This window comes from Aplysia californica, unplaced genomic scaffold, assembly GCF_000002075.1.
Source record: "Aplysia californica isolate F4 #8 unplaced genomic scaffold, AplCal3.0 scaffold00664, whole genome shotgun sequence".
In the NCBI taxonomy this organism is placed as follows: domain Eukaryota; kingdom Metazoa; phylum Mollusca; class Gastropoda; order Aplysiida; family Aplysiidae; genus Aplysia; species Aplysia californica.
The window spans coordinates 24,750-37,567 of record NW_004797934.1 but is presented as its reverse complement, the minus strand read 5'-3'; positions in this window follow the sequence as shown (position 1 = coordinate 37,567).

The following is a 12,818-nucleotide window of genomic DNA, read 5'->3' as shown; positions in this document are numbered from 1 at the left end:
ACACACACACACACACACACACACACTCACACACATTCTCTACTTCCTTGTTGTGGGTGGTTGGAGGATGCTCTGGACTGTTTGCTCCTTCTTTCCTATCAAACATCTATCATTCTCATCTCTCCTTCTTTTTTATGTTTGTTACTCTCTTGTAACACCTCTAATCTTCTGGCGCTCATATGACCTAATGCAGTTGCGAGCGCGGTAAAACCTCTACTAAAAAAACAAAAAAAAACTTACTTGTTGTGTCGACCGACTGCGTCTCAAGATTAGATTGCGTCGAGACTACTACTACTAGGGCCTACTGTAGATCTAACTCTTAACAATTCAGTAACATCCATGGAGGCTACACGTTTTTTTTTTTCTTCTTTTTCTCCTCCATGCATTATCCAATGCCAATAGTAGAGCAGTTTCAGAGCAGTTGTGTAGATTGGTTAAAACACTCGATTCTTCCAGTTCCAGCGCCTGTAGTAGCCTATATGTGATAATCAGTCTATACGTGAATGTAGATGCTTTGCCTGTGCATGCAGAAGACGCGAGTTAGACCATATGACTTAAGATACATGTAGTGAAATTAATAGAAGCAACAGAAATAAGTAGATATAGTTTCATGTGAGACTTAAGGGGTTTTTTTCCCGTTTGTTTTTACTTTTTGTTTCTTTTTTGTTTTTTGTTTTGTTTGCTTTTAGTAAGTTTTACGGCAAAATTTACTGTACCGTATTTTTGCCACACACAAGTCATACAAGTGCCGAAGATTTGGTGTAACTTACTAGATAAAAGTACAGTGCAGGGGCGGCTCGCGGGGCTAAAAAGTGGATGTGCACAATTAAGCTATCGCATGCTGAAGATAGTCAAGGGCATAGTAAATGAGGCGGTTTATAATTTTAGGATCTTTGGGCTGTTGAGGGAGGACCTCGTGCTTTTATTTTCATTCTTTTTACTTGTCGCTTTAATTACTAGTACTCAATTTGTTTGTTAGCTAAACATCAATTTAGTTCATCCTGTATTGGAACAGAACACTCAAGTAATAACTTTCATCACTCCACTACAAAACCATTCAAAGGCACAACTCATAGGACGGTCATGTTCACCTCCCTCAGGTTCACGGTCTGAGAGTCACTTAAAATAGTGGCAAGACAAACTATGAACCAATCACAATTCACTTGAGCACTCCGCTGGATTGCTCCGGGGCTCACATAGTATTGGCAAAGAATAGCGTACTGTCTATCGCGTTTATTTTTAGAATGCCTACTGTAGCTGTGGGCTATGTTTCGGCACTGTTCGGCAGGAGCACTTTTGAGATGTGCCATCTTATTAATATTAATGTACCGCCAAACTCGCTACGAGTGTCGTCATCGCTTGGGTTATCCCGAAGAGCGATTTATAGGTCAGGTTACACTGTTTAATATCCTATTATGTTTAGTTAAAGCGGGTGGACTTTGGCATGGCATAGCAGATGTTTTACGGAGCTATAGACACAGATATGACAGTGACAGTTATGGCGTCAGTGAGGACCTTGTTTTGATATAATATCTGGCTTCTTTTATTTTATTATTGTAGGTGTCTTATGTTATAGAACATTAAAAAATTTTGGGCCGCACTGCATGACCGTGCTCTATGGACGAACCGCGCCTGGTACACAGTGGAATCCTGTTATAACGAGATGGAAGGGACTGGAGCAAAATGTCCGTTATAGCAGGATTCTCGCTATAAGGAATCCAGTAATAAATTAAAGGGAAACTGTAAAGTAGGCCTAATCTTTGAGTTTGATGTTCTGTTTTTCCTTTTGCTATCTCCCCTGATGATGATTTTGTTTCAACATGACCTCTAGGTCTGACTTGATCAAAATTCGAATCAGGTTTCTTTCTCTAGCGCTAGCGATGTTGACTGACAGCTCGGTGTTGGCGATCAGAAAGAAAGGGCTCTGGGCAAGGAGAGATTAGCCCCTTGGCTCTGGGCTAACTCGCCCGCTTTATTTTCCCCCACCCCATCACACCCTGTGGGGCATTCCGTCTGCTTGAGCATGTCACACATTCGCTCCATCCATCACATTGCTGTGACCTCTCCATCCCCGCATAGGAGAAGTGAGAGGCATGCTAGGCCTCAATAACCTAAACTAGGCTTATGCTGGCCTATCACGCGATGCATTCTGCTTGTCTGCGCATGCCACACCCTCCCTACTCATTCGCTCCGGCCTTCATTGTTGACACACGTGGGCTCTCCCATTCTTTGTTTCGCTAGATCACCAACAAGTTTCTCAACTGACGAGGTTTTACATTATGTATAATTGGCCTATGCACTGTGCACAGCAGCAGCAACATTCCGCTAAAACCGACTCGCATGTTTGCCTGATAGCGCTATAGCAGTATTTTATTTATTAAGGTAAAGAAAAGAAAAAAAACCCAGGGTTTTCGAATAGTGTCTTCATAACAGACTTCCATTTTTTCCGGACTCGTTTTAAGTGGACTCCACTGTATACAAATAAAAGGAGAGGAGATACGGACGATCCATATTATAGGAAAGAAGAAGCAAACTACATTGGGGCATCCGCCAAACAACCGAGAGAGAGAGAGAGAGAGAGAGAGAGAGAGAAAGACAGAGACAGAGAGACAGAGAGAGAGGAGATAGAGAGAGAGAGGGGGGGCAGGGGGAGAGAAAGGGAGACAGACAGACAGACAGAGGTAGACTGAGATAGACAGACACAGAGAGAGAGTTAAAGATCCTTTGTGGGTCTAAAATTGATAAGAGTAGGCTTCGGTCATCACCCGGACAAAATTCAAAATTTCCTTCGAACTAAAAAGTTAGGTGTGTCCCTTGTGCTCATATGACCTTATGCAGTTGCTAGCGCTGTAAAACACCAATTTTTAAATAAAAATAATAAACCATCAGTAGCACCCTTCAACCAACCACCCACAGAGCACCCTCTGCACACTGACTCGAGTAAAACACAATCCATAGAAACGTTGCAACTCACAATTTCAATCAAAATAGATTTATTCATTTATCCAAAAGAAAAAAAAAGTCAAAACAAAGGAGAAAAAACACATTCCCTCAGATGATTCTTGTACGAACCAAGAAAACATGGCAGAGCAGTATTTTGGGCAACATTCTCAGAGAAACCTTCACTGAATGATGATGGTGGTGATGGTAAACAGATGACATTGATGATTCTTTACACTGTACAAGTTGCAGTCAAAAGCATTATCGTACTATTATACACATCCTTCTACATCAGAAAAGGAGGTTACAGCGGGCGCAGGCCCTCAACAGTTGATCTCTGTGACGTAATTTAAAAAAAAAAGAAAAAAAAAAAGCCAGCTTCATATAAAATCTCATAGAGATAAAATTGCAATTGGAAAAAAACAAAAACAACCCCCAACAAACTTTCAGCTCACTCACAATGGTGGTGGTAAATTGACTATAATTATAATAATTAATAATAATATATATGCATAACTCTCTAGGTCTCATATCTTGCCTGAACAAGTGCAATCACACAATCGCACATGCATACACTCACATGCACACACACACAGAGCTTTGAATATTATGTAGCACAGCAGGCACCCTGACTTTTATTATATTGTAGAAACAACAGATTGCAAGCTCACACTATCCGTCTGAACAAACAAACAAACAAAAACTTGACTCACAATAAAAGTGTTTCAACAACTGTTTGATATGTGGACTACTTTCTTACCAAAAACACTTCTCATCCAGCATTAATTACATACCCTGCTCTTTTCTTTTTCTTTTACTGCGATATTTGCGATAGCATGACGCATTGCACTACCATTGTAGCTGAAGCTTTCTTGAAATGCATTTGAAAGTTGAGTTTTATTTTTAAACACCTACAAAAGCAGCACACATTTATTTCTAAGCCTTTTATTTTATTTCATAGAACCCAATACACCGCTAACCTCAGGACACTTTCCTGGAATTACCCAAAACTAAAATCCAACACAACGCTACAATCTTATACATTAAATCTTTTTTATAATACTTAAGTACATATCAACACCTATAAATTGTAGGTGTTAATAAAATATAACTAAGAGAAAATTATCTGCATGTCTGCCCAAACAAATTATCTTGTGGCTTAAAAACTGAAAAATAAAATACCTAAGAGTACTGTAGATCTACTTTTAGAAATCAGAACAACTCCAAGAGTAAACTTCCAACAGAAAGTAAAGAAAGATATATATAATCTTTTTAATTAAAAATATAAATTCAACACCACTTGTCACTCTCTCATCCAAACCTGTAGCTTTGCCAATGCATAGGACAGTCAAAAAGGCAGCACAACAGACGTGTGTAGATATATCTTATATACCAAGTCTTTAAAAAAGTCAGAAACTTTGAACATTTGTTGATACAGTAGCAAAACTCTGGAACATGACTGTGCTTTGATAACATACAGATGTCAAAATTAAAGAAGAACTCATCAACATCAAGAATAATGCTCTGTTGGAGCAGGCATGAGTAGTTGGGTTTGTTTTTTGCTGTTTTTAAAAAAATGTAACATGACATACTTTCATCAAATTAATGTAAGAATTGCTTCAGACATGATTCTGTGACTAAATTACACATGCAATCTTTTGTTCAAAATGTCAAAAGACAGTGTCATGGAAATGGCCACCACAGAATTTGTAAAAAGTAAGATGGCCTTTTGACAGAAGTCGTTTGAAAGTAGCCTTGATAACATCTCTATATCAGCCACAATCGTTATGCACTGATTATTACATCCCGAGTAGCAGCAATCATTCTCATGCAAAAATTTACCCGAAAAAAGTGATGTGATAAACCACAAGTCTAAAAGAACAAGAATCTCAAAATAGCACTTCATCTCCCTGACTACATCTATCTTGACTCCAACATTTTTGTTGAAGTTGAAGCTAGACACAATTTTGGTCACTTCAAAGGCAAGCACTGGGCTCTGTAGCTCATAGGAAAAAAAGAACAGGGAAGCATATTTTAAATCCCCACTCTGGTGTGAATCCCAAGCTTCGCTGGATATATAAGGTCAGTAAAGCTCTATGCCAAAGCAGCCAAGCTGAAAACATTGGCAGTGTTTCAAAAATACCTTACCCTACTTCTGGCTTTAAAAGAATTTTAAAACTTAAAGAGCAACAAAGTGACAGTTCATTTTCACCTCTATCCAGTGTCCACCCTTCTTCAAGTGCCAGATCCGAAACAGACCTCGGTAATCGTGGTTTTCACCATTAATTTCTCTACTCAGATTGAGAAACAGGCCTTTGTCAAAAATTTCACTTGCTCATCTTTCCTCAAACACGTTTTGTCAAAGAAACATTTCACATGAGGAAATCATCAATATTGTACTCCAGCTCGGAAACTGTTAGCATCTTTTGTCTTTTCAAAGCGACACATTGTTGCATCAAGGAATTGGTCAACTCACTCTGTGCTTCTTACCCATACGTGTTTTTGTTTTTTACGCATGACACGGGGGGGGGGGGGGGGGGGGGGGGGAGGATGATAACCAACATATTGGAGGATTTTTGGTGGTTTTCTGAGATATTTGGAACCTCATTTCTTCATACTTCCTTAGGGAAATTAAAATTTTAAAAATTCTCTGTGTAAAGCAAGCCCCCATAGGGCTTAACTCCAAATGATTTTTATCAAAATATGCCTTTCTCAATTTTTTCCCCCTTTCCCCTTCGTATTGTGTTGCAATTATGGGACTCCTTTTCCTTACTAATCATTAAACTACGCATAGCTTGTGTTGTTTTTATTTTTTAATAAAGCTGGGCTAAAACACTGTGCTTGAGGGTCAGATATAGGCACAGAAAGTAGAGTGTTTCATAGAGAGTGTATCTTTATATTTATATATATATATATATATATATATATATATGAAATTGTAGATGTTTTACGTTCCCATCGAGAGCGTTTGAATCTCTAAAAAGGCCTTCTGGTTCCACTCTTGGTTCCACTCTGCCTTTCAGGGCCAACCCCGGCTGAGACTGAGAGGGATAATGGTCCCAGAAGATGAAAGGAGACACTTGATAAAATACACCCTAATGTAGAAATTGGGCCTTCTTTGTGCAACAGCAAAGCACATAACGCACCGCCTCATGGATGGTGGTAGTATCTTCACGACGATGGAAAGATGGAAAGTGTATATTGTGTATGAAAAAGTCAAGCAATGCTGTTTAGTTTGTAGAGCCAAGAGGAAAATCTCACACAAGCTTGTGACCATAATAAACATCATAAGGCACCTAGAACAGTTAAAACCAAAAATGCATCTGCCATAACAAACAAAATTCAATAAACAAGAAAAAGAGACAACTAATGCTTCAACAAACTTTGTTGTTCAAATTGTTCATCAACTGAAAATCCCAACTTAGGAATTAAAAACTTTAAATTTGTCATCACAAACAACTTTAACAATAACTCAATTCCAACAGGCAAATTGTGAAATAACTCAACTTCAGAAACTTCAACAATTTTAAATTGCCTTCAACAGAAAACTGATTTCAAGTCAGAAAAGCCTCACACAGAATAATTGTGTTTCAGCTGTGGGAACAAGTTCAAGTGAAAATGTTGAAAAATTATGTGAATATATGTGACATGAAAAAGCAGGAACGTAAAACAATCCTGCTTAGAAACGAATGTGCATAACATTCCTTTCCAGGAGTCCTCGAGAAACAGCCAAGAAAAATCAATAATCTTTCCAACGTTTGCATCAATTTACCCCAAAGATCCAAGATTTCTCTTAAAATAAAAAAAATCACTTATAGACACAGTTTTATAACTAACAAGGGCAATTCGACACCACCTTCAACATTACTTTAAATACCCCTGTAAATCTGATAATAATCATTCCACCCAAAGAGCCAAACCAAATCAAGTCCTGTCTTTTCTAGCTCTACGACACCATCCTGGAGAAATAAATAAGGCCACTATGCTGCGGCAAAGTGTAGAAATTGCGCAAACGCTGAGTGATGCTTGACAAACGCACAGCAAGCCTGCACTCTAGGGTAGGGCATGATATACAATTCCTTTACAATACTGGCAGGGCAGCAATAAAAATACAACAAACTTGCAGAAATAGAGTTTAATAAATACTGCATTGACATTCTGGGTGGCTATTTTCCTAATTAACACATTCTCCAGCCAAAATAAATTATTAGCAGACCAAACTGATGATACTCCCATTGCTGCTATCTTTTAAGTCTGTCACCACAAATTATACACATGTACTGTTATTGTATGGCAATATGGCGAAGCAACCTATAGACTAGTTTAACAATTATATGGGTATTAAGGTAAATGCATGCTTCAGAGCCACACAGCTCATTTATCATGTTGAAACAAAAAGGAAATGTGTTCAATATTTTTGTAGACACCCCCCATCCCTTAAAAAAAATGGAAGAAGAAGAAGAAGAAAGGCCTTTAGCGTGAACCAGCACACATTGGTTTGACATTCAGCTAAAAATGATTTATGCCTCAACTCACTTAAAAGTAAATGCTAAAAAATGCAAGATCCAGTCAACTACATTAAGTAAATGAGAACGAAAATTTGGTGAAAAGGCAATCTAAAAGTGATGACAAGATTAGCAGAAACCATTTTCCTCCTAAGCTTCTCAATAGGGAAAACCCACAGAAGTTGGAAAAAGCAAAAATGTCACAGATGGGCAGAGTAACTCCAACAAAAGACCATAGAATAATCCAAAAGACAGACACTATTTCTTTTTAGGTTAAAAATGTATCTAATTATTTTAAGAAAAAGGTTCAAGGCACAAATATTCAAACAATACTTAGTGATTTCATCACTCTTAGGGAGAAATACCCTCATATAAGCTAACATTAAAATGCTATATTCAGTTATCAAGGGTTAAACTTATGCCAAGCTGCAATCACAGCCTGCTAAAGCAGTGCACAAAAAAAACCCCAACATACTTTAAAGAAAATATGCTGTTTCAAACAAGTAGCACAACCATTCATTCCAGCTACAGGTAATAAATGAACCAGAAAAAAATAAAACCTTAAAAAACTTTCAAATTGGGGGAACTCTAAAACACAAAACAACTTTTTAAAAATTAACAATCCCACATATAATATAAAACCTCACAGAATAACTTCAAAAACTAGAGACAGACAATTCTTGAACTTTGTTCACCAGAAAACAATTTAAAATAAAAAAATATAGCCATGCACTTATATGCCTGCACATTAAGACAAGACTGCATACATTTTCTCCCCATGATTAAAAACATATCATTCACGTTCTGTCAGCTCATCAATATCACATCTTTAAAAAAAAAAGACATGTAAGAAACTCGGAAAAGTACTTTCTGAAACTTACACAGGTTGAAATAAGAGCATGCAAACCATACATTATGCCATCAAGGAAGCCGCAGGAAAGAACACAAAAACAACTGTTCAACAGGGATGCTACATGTATCAATTATTTTCTTTCCTCCCTTATCAAGTGTTATGACTTTTGCACCAGAAAACTTAAAGGACAGTTTTCATATCGAGTGCCACTGGCAAATCTTCAAACAATATAGTGACAAGACAGAATGAAAAACCCCCAAAAAACTCCAAACATCTCATTGCCAAAGGTCGGACAAACCAATTTCAATACTGATACTAAATTTATAAACCAGGAGAAAACAAAGTATCAAAATCATGTTTTTAAGGCTCGCACTATTCTTAGAAAGCTCATCAGATCCAGATATTCTTTCATCGCACAAAGGAAATTTTAAAGAACACGGCAGCTCAAGCCCCACATGACAAACCCGTACTTTCAGTAAAAGTTCAAACCTTGAAAGAGACATCTAACTTTCAACCTAAATTACGCAAAACTGGTATACAGAGGGAAAAAAAAAAATACAATCCAACTCCAGAACACATTTTAAAAAGTCCATATCAAAAGCATGGCCAGTCACAAAAACCATGTAACACTGAAAAAGTCAGTTTAACAAGGGAATATGGTAAATGATAAGAAAATTACTGCTTCCGTTATTCTTTTTCCTGCTGTTTGCTTCCTATCCTCAATAACATGGTTTTATTTTTTATACTATAAATCTAAATATCGTGACATTATTACTTTCGTTGAAGTCATATGGTCGATTCAGAAACACACATGGTTTTGGGGGTTTGTTTTTTTCACTAAATTTTCACAACAAAAACCAACTTTGACAATTGAAGAGTAGTGGGCTCAAAAATTAATTTCTGTTCCACTGTCATTAAAACATTTTTTTTTTCATCTTTTTATTTAATAATTAAAATAATAAAGCAACAGGCAAACAAGAATAAAGTTAGGAGGCCACAAGATTTTTTAAATTAAATATCCTCCAGATTTCCGTTTTGTGACCTTGGCTCAATTGTGTAAAGACCAAGATCAATGTCTATTGTCATAAATAGTTTTTATAAAACAAATGGACGCGTGAAATATGACAATGGGAATATTTCAGGTATTTCTATCACTTCTGATTTTTTCCTTCAATCGGCTTACTTTTTTCCAGTTGACATAGAAAAAGAGTCAAATGGCTTGAGCCCACAAGCATTCTTGCAATTTTTCACTCCTGACACAAGTAGCCCACATTCCACTTAGGCACATTTAAGTGAGAGATTTTGAGTTCTATGTGGTATCTCTCACAAGCTGTATTTAATATCAAAGAAAGGACAAAACACAAGTATTTATTGCAAACTGAAACGATCCGGTTGTTTTTATGCATTGTTTTTTTCTCTGAATAAAGTTTAATTAAAATACTATTTCTTTTTCGTTTAAAAAAAAGCCAAACACTTCTCCACATAAAATATGTTTTGTAACTGTCAGGCCAATATGATCAGCACCTTTTCAATGGACATATAAGACAGCCTACTTCACAATCTGGTCCTGCTCAACAGTAAGTGTGTTGCGACAATACAAAAAAAGGCGGGCTAGATGAACAGAATTTAACAACTATTCTTTTCGCAAACAGGAAACGAGAGCGTTCAAGACATACTGACTCTGCTTTAAATCTGGAACTTACAAATTCCATTTAAAAACAAACAAACCCCAACCTCTCTTATCTATCAGGCAAATGAATCGTTTGGGGGGGGGGGATCAAATTTACCATTATACACAAGACAAAAAAAATATAAAGGAAAAGCAGCACGAGAAAAGAATATAAATGCAGTCTGCTTCTGGTATGGACAGATTTGATCTGCGCTTTGAAAGTAAGGAACATTAGCCAACTGAGGGACATCGTTTTCAACAATAACTACAAGACCATCAGAAAAACTGAGCAGAGTATTCAATAAGATCTTTCTCTTGGGAATTCAAATTTTAGCCTATCACTTCATTTGTGCAGGATGAACCCTTGATTCAAAATTCCAGTTGAACAAAAACAGTTTAATGGAAATACAGCCTTTATACACAGTTGAACAATGACAGTTTAACGGAAATACAGCCTTTCTACACAAGAGAAAGATGTGCAAAATTGTATCCATGAAAACTGAACCTTTAGCTATGGCACACGCTTATTGTCATAAACGAAGAATGAGGATGCCTATTTGAAACAGGTCTACACACTGTAACTCAAAGCTAAAATTCAGACTGTTCAGAAAAAATACTGATTAGATTAGACATTTACCCAAACTAAACAAGTAATCTTCATTCACAAGTTGTTCTACATTGTGTACCACATTTTCACATAAGTAGCTTCCCCTACAGCACAAAAACAAAATTATTACAGTTATTAAAAAATCTAACAAAAATTTGCAAATGTATTTATTTATTTTTTTCGAAACTGTTACAAGAAAGGTATAGAGTCTTGAGGATATTTTTACTAGAAAAGGGGAGGGAACTAGACATAATGTCCGTTTTGTACACTCCATCCAAAAGTAATATCAGCAGTAATGGGTTTTCAACACGTAAACACTGGCAACCACAGCAAATGCATCATTAGACCATAGACCAGTGATTTACCCAAATCAAATGGGATCAAACTCTTCAACATTAGACCATAGACCAGTGATTTACCCAAATCAAATGGGATCAAACTCTTCAACACTGATAGTTCTTTTCCTACATACTGGGACAAAAACATTTTTCGGCACTGATGAGCATTACTTGTATTTTAAAACTGTCCTTCTTCTACTTCTTTAAGTTCCAAACCAAAGCAGGTTAAGAAATCCGCACGAGAAAATGTGTTTAATCAGAGGGTAATACACCCATTTCAAACTTTAACACATGCTTCAAATTTTAAAGACTGTTGTAAAGAAATGCAAAAAAGCAAACATAACTGACTGCAGTGTCACAATATCTACCTAAATACTCTGCAGCAAAACTATTTTAATTTTTCTAGAAATTGAAAATATCTTCTATGTAACACTGAATAGATAATTTCATTATTAAATAAACTGTATTGCTTTAGACAGTCAAATGAATCAAAACCATAATAATCTGCGGGAAACAATTTCAAATGTCTTTGATAAATTTCTTTCAGCTACCAGCCAGAATATAAAATATTCCCAATATGTTCCTACACAAAATTTAAAAGGCATATCAAGAATCTCTCAACAAACTAAAAGGTAAGTAAACAGGTTTTCCCAGCAAAACAACAAAACAAGAGTCCCCACAGATCAACGACCACAAACTCAAAAATTTCTGAGATATCGTAGATTATAAAATCTTCATGTAATGCTGAGCTTGTTGTTGCATCACAAACATACAGTTCTACTCACACAAGACTCACCTGCTAGAGAAATCAGTGAAACAGTGAAAGCTGAGAGTGCAAACTCTACAAGGCTAAAAACTACATTCACAACGAAGTCTACAGTAACTATATCTCTGCCCATAAATAAACACTAACATATAGAGCCCTTATTTGGAAATCCTTAAAAAAAAAAAGATGAAAAGAACACAGTGTGATGGCAGCAATTTTAAGGACATTTTCCTATTTGCCTGCCACATAATATCTTTGTTTTACTGATCAAAGCACAACTTAACGCTGACCCCGAACAGGTTCTACAACATCCGGTATCTGTTGCTGAGTTCACAATCAAATATGTTCACAAACACACTTAGAACTAATAAAAAGCTGAGGTCATGGCAGTGGCATGGAAAGTAGTATTCATTCATAGCCAACACATTATTATTTTTGCACTGTTGTACCATTAGAACAAAGTTTTGCAGGAATTAATTAGCCAAATTCCCACTTATTGATTCAACATAAAATGAAATTTCGAAAGTCAGCAATGTTATCTTTTATGCTAATACTGCAGAGATAAAAATACCGAGATCGCCCCCAATAAGAAATTTACTTACAGACTGTGCTTTTCTTTTTTTCCAAACTCATTTGCATGTATCAACCCCATTTGCTTTTTAAAATATAGGTTCATGCTTTTGGACACTACATAGATTTGACTGATTACGTCTGGTTCAAAAACATGCATTACAAAACGTCATGATTGTCTGTCCACATTTTCAACTTCCTTTCTGAATGAAATTTTTCGAAATTCAGAGAATGCCAACTCTCAAACAAGAACTCGACATGGCTTTCACACAGGGGTAGAAGCAGTCAATTAGTGGACCGCTAGAGTATCACTGAGCAAAAATGAAACGCTGGCCTTTATATTCCTTTCCTTTGACAGAGACAGTAGTTTTTCTGTGTTCTGCGGTGTCGAAAATGAGAACACTAAAAGTCGAAAGAGAACTGACAACATTAATAAAAATCCTTTGTCAGACCAAAATTTGAACTACTGGACCCATATGAAAGGATCTGAAGGTACAAAATATCTGACAATCAGAACAAAATGTGAGGTGTGCAGTGACAAAATGAGTTACTTCTCCAATCTTAGCCCTA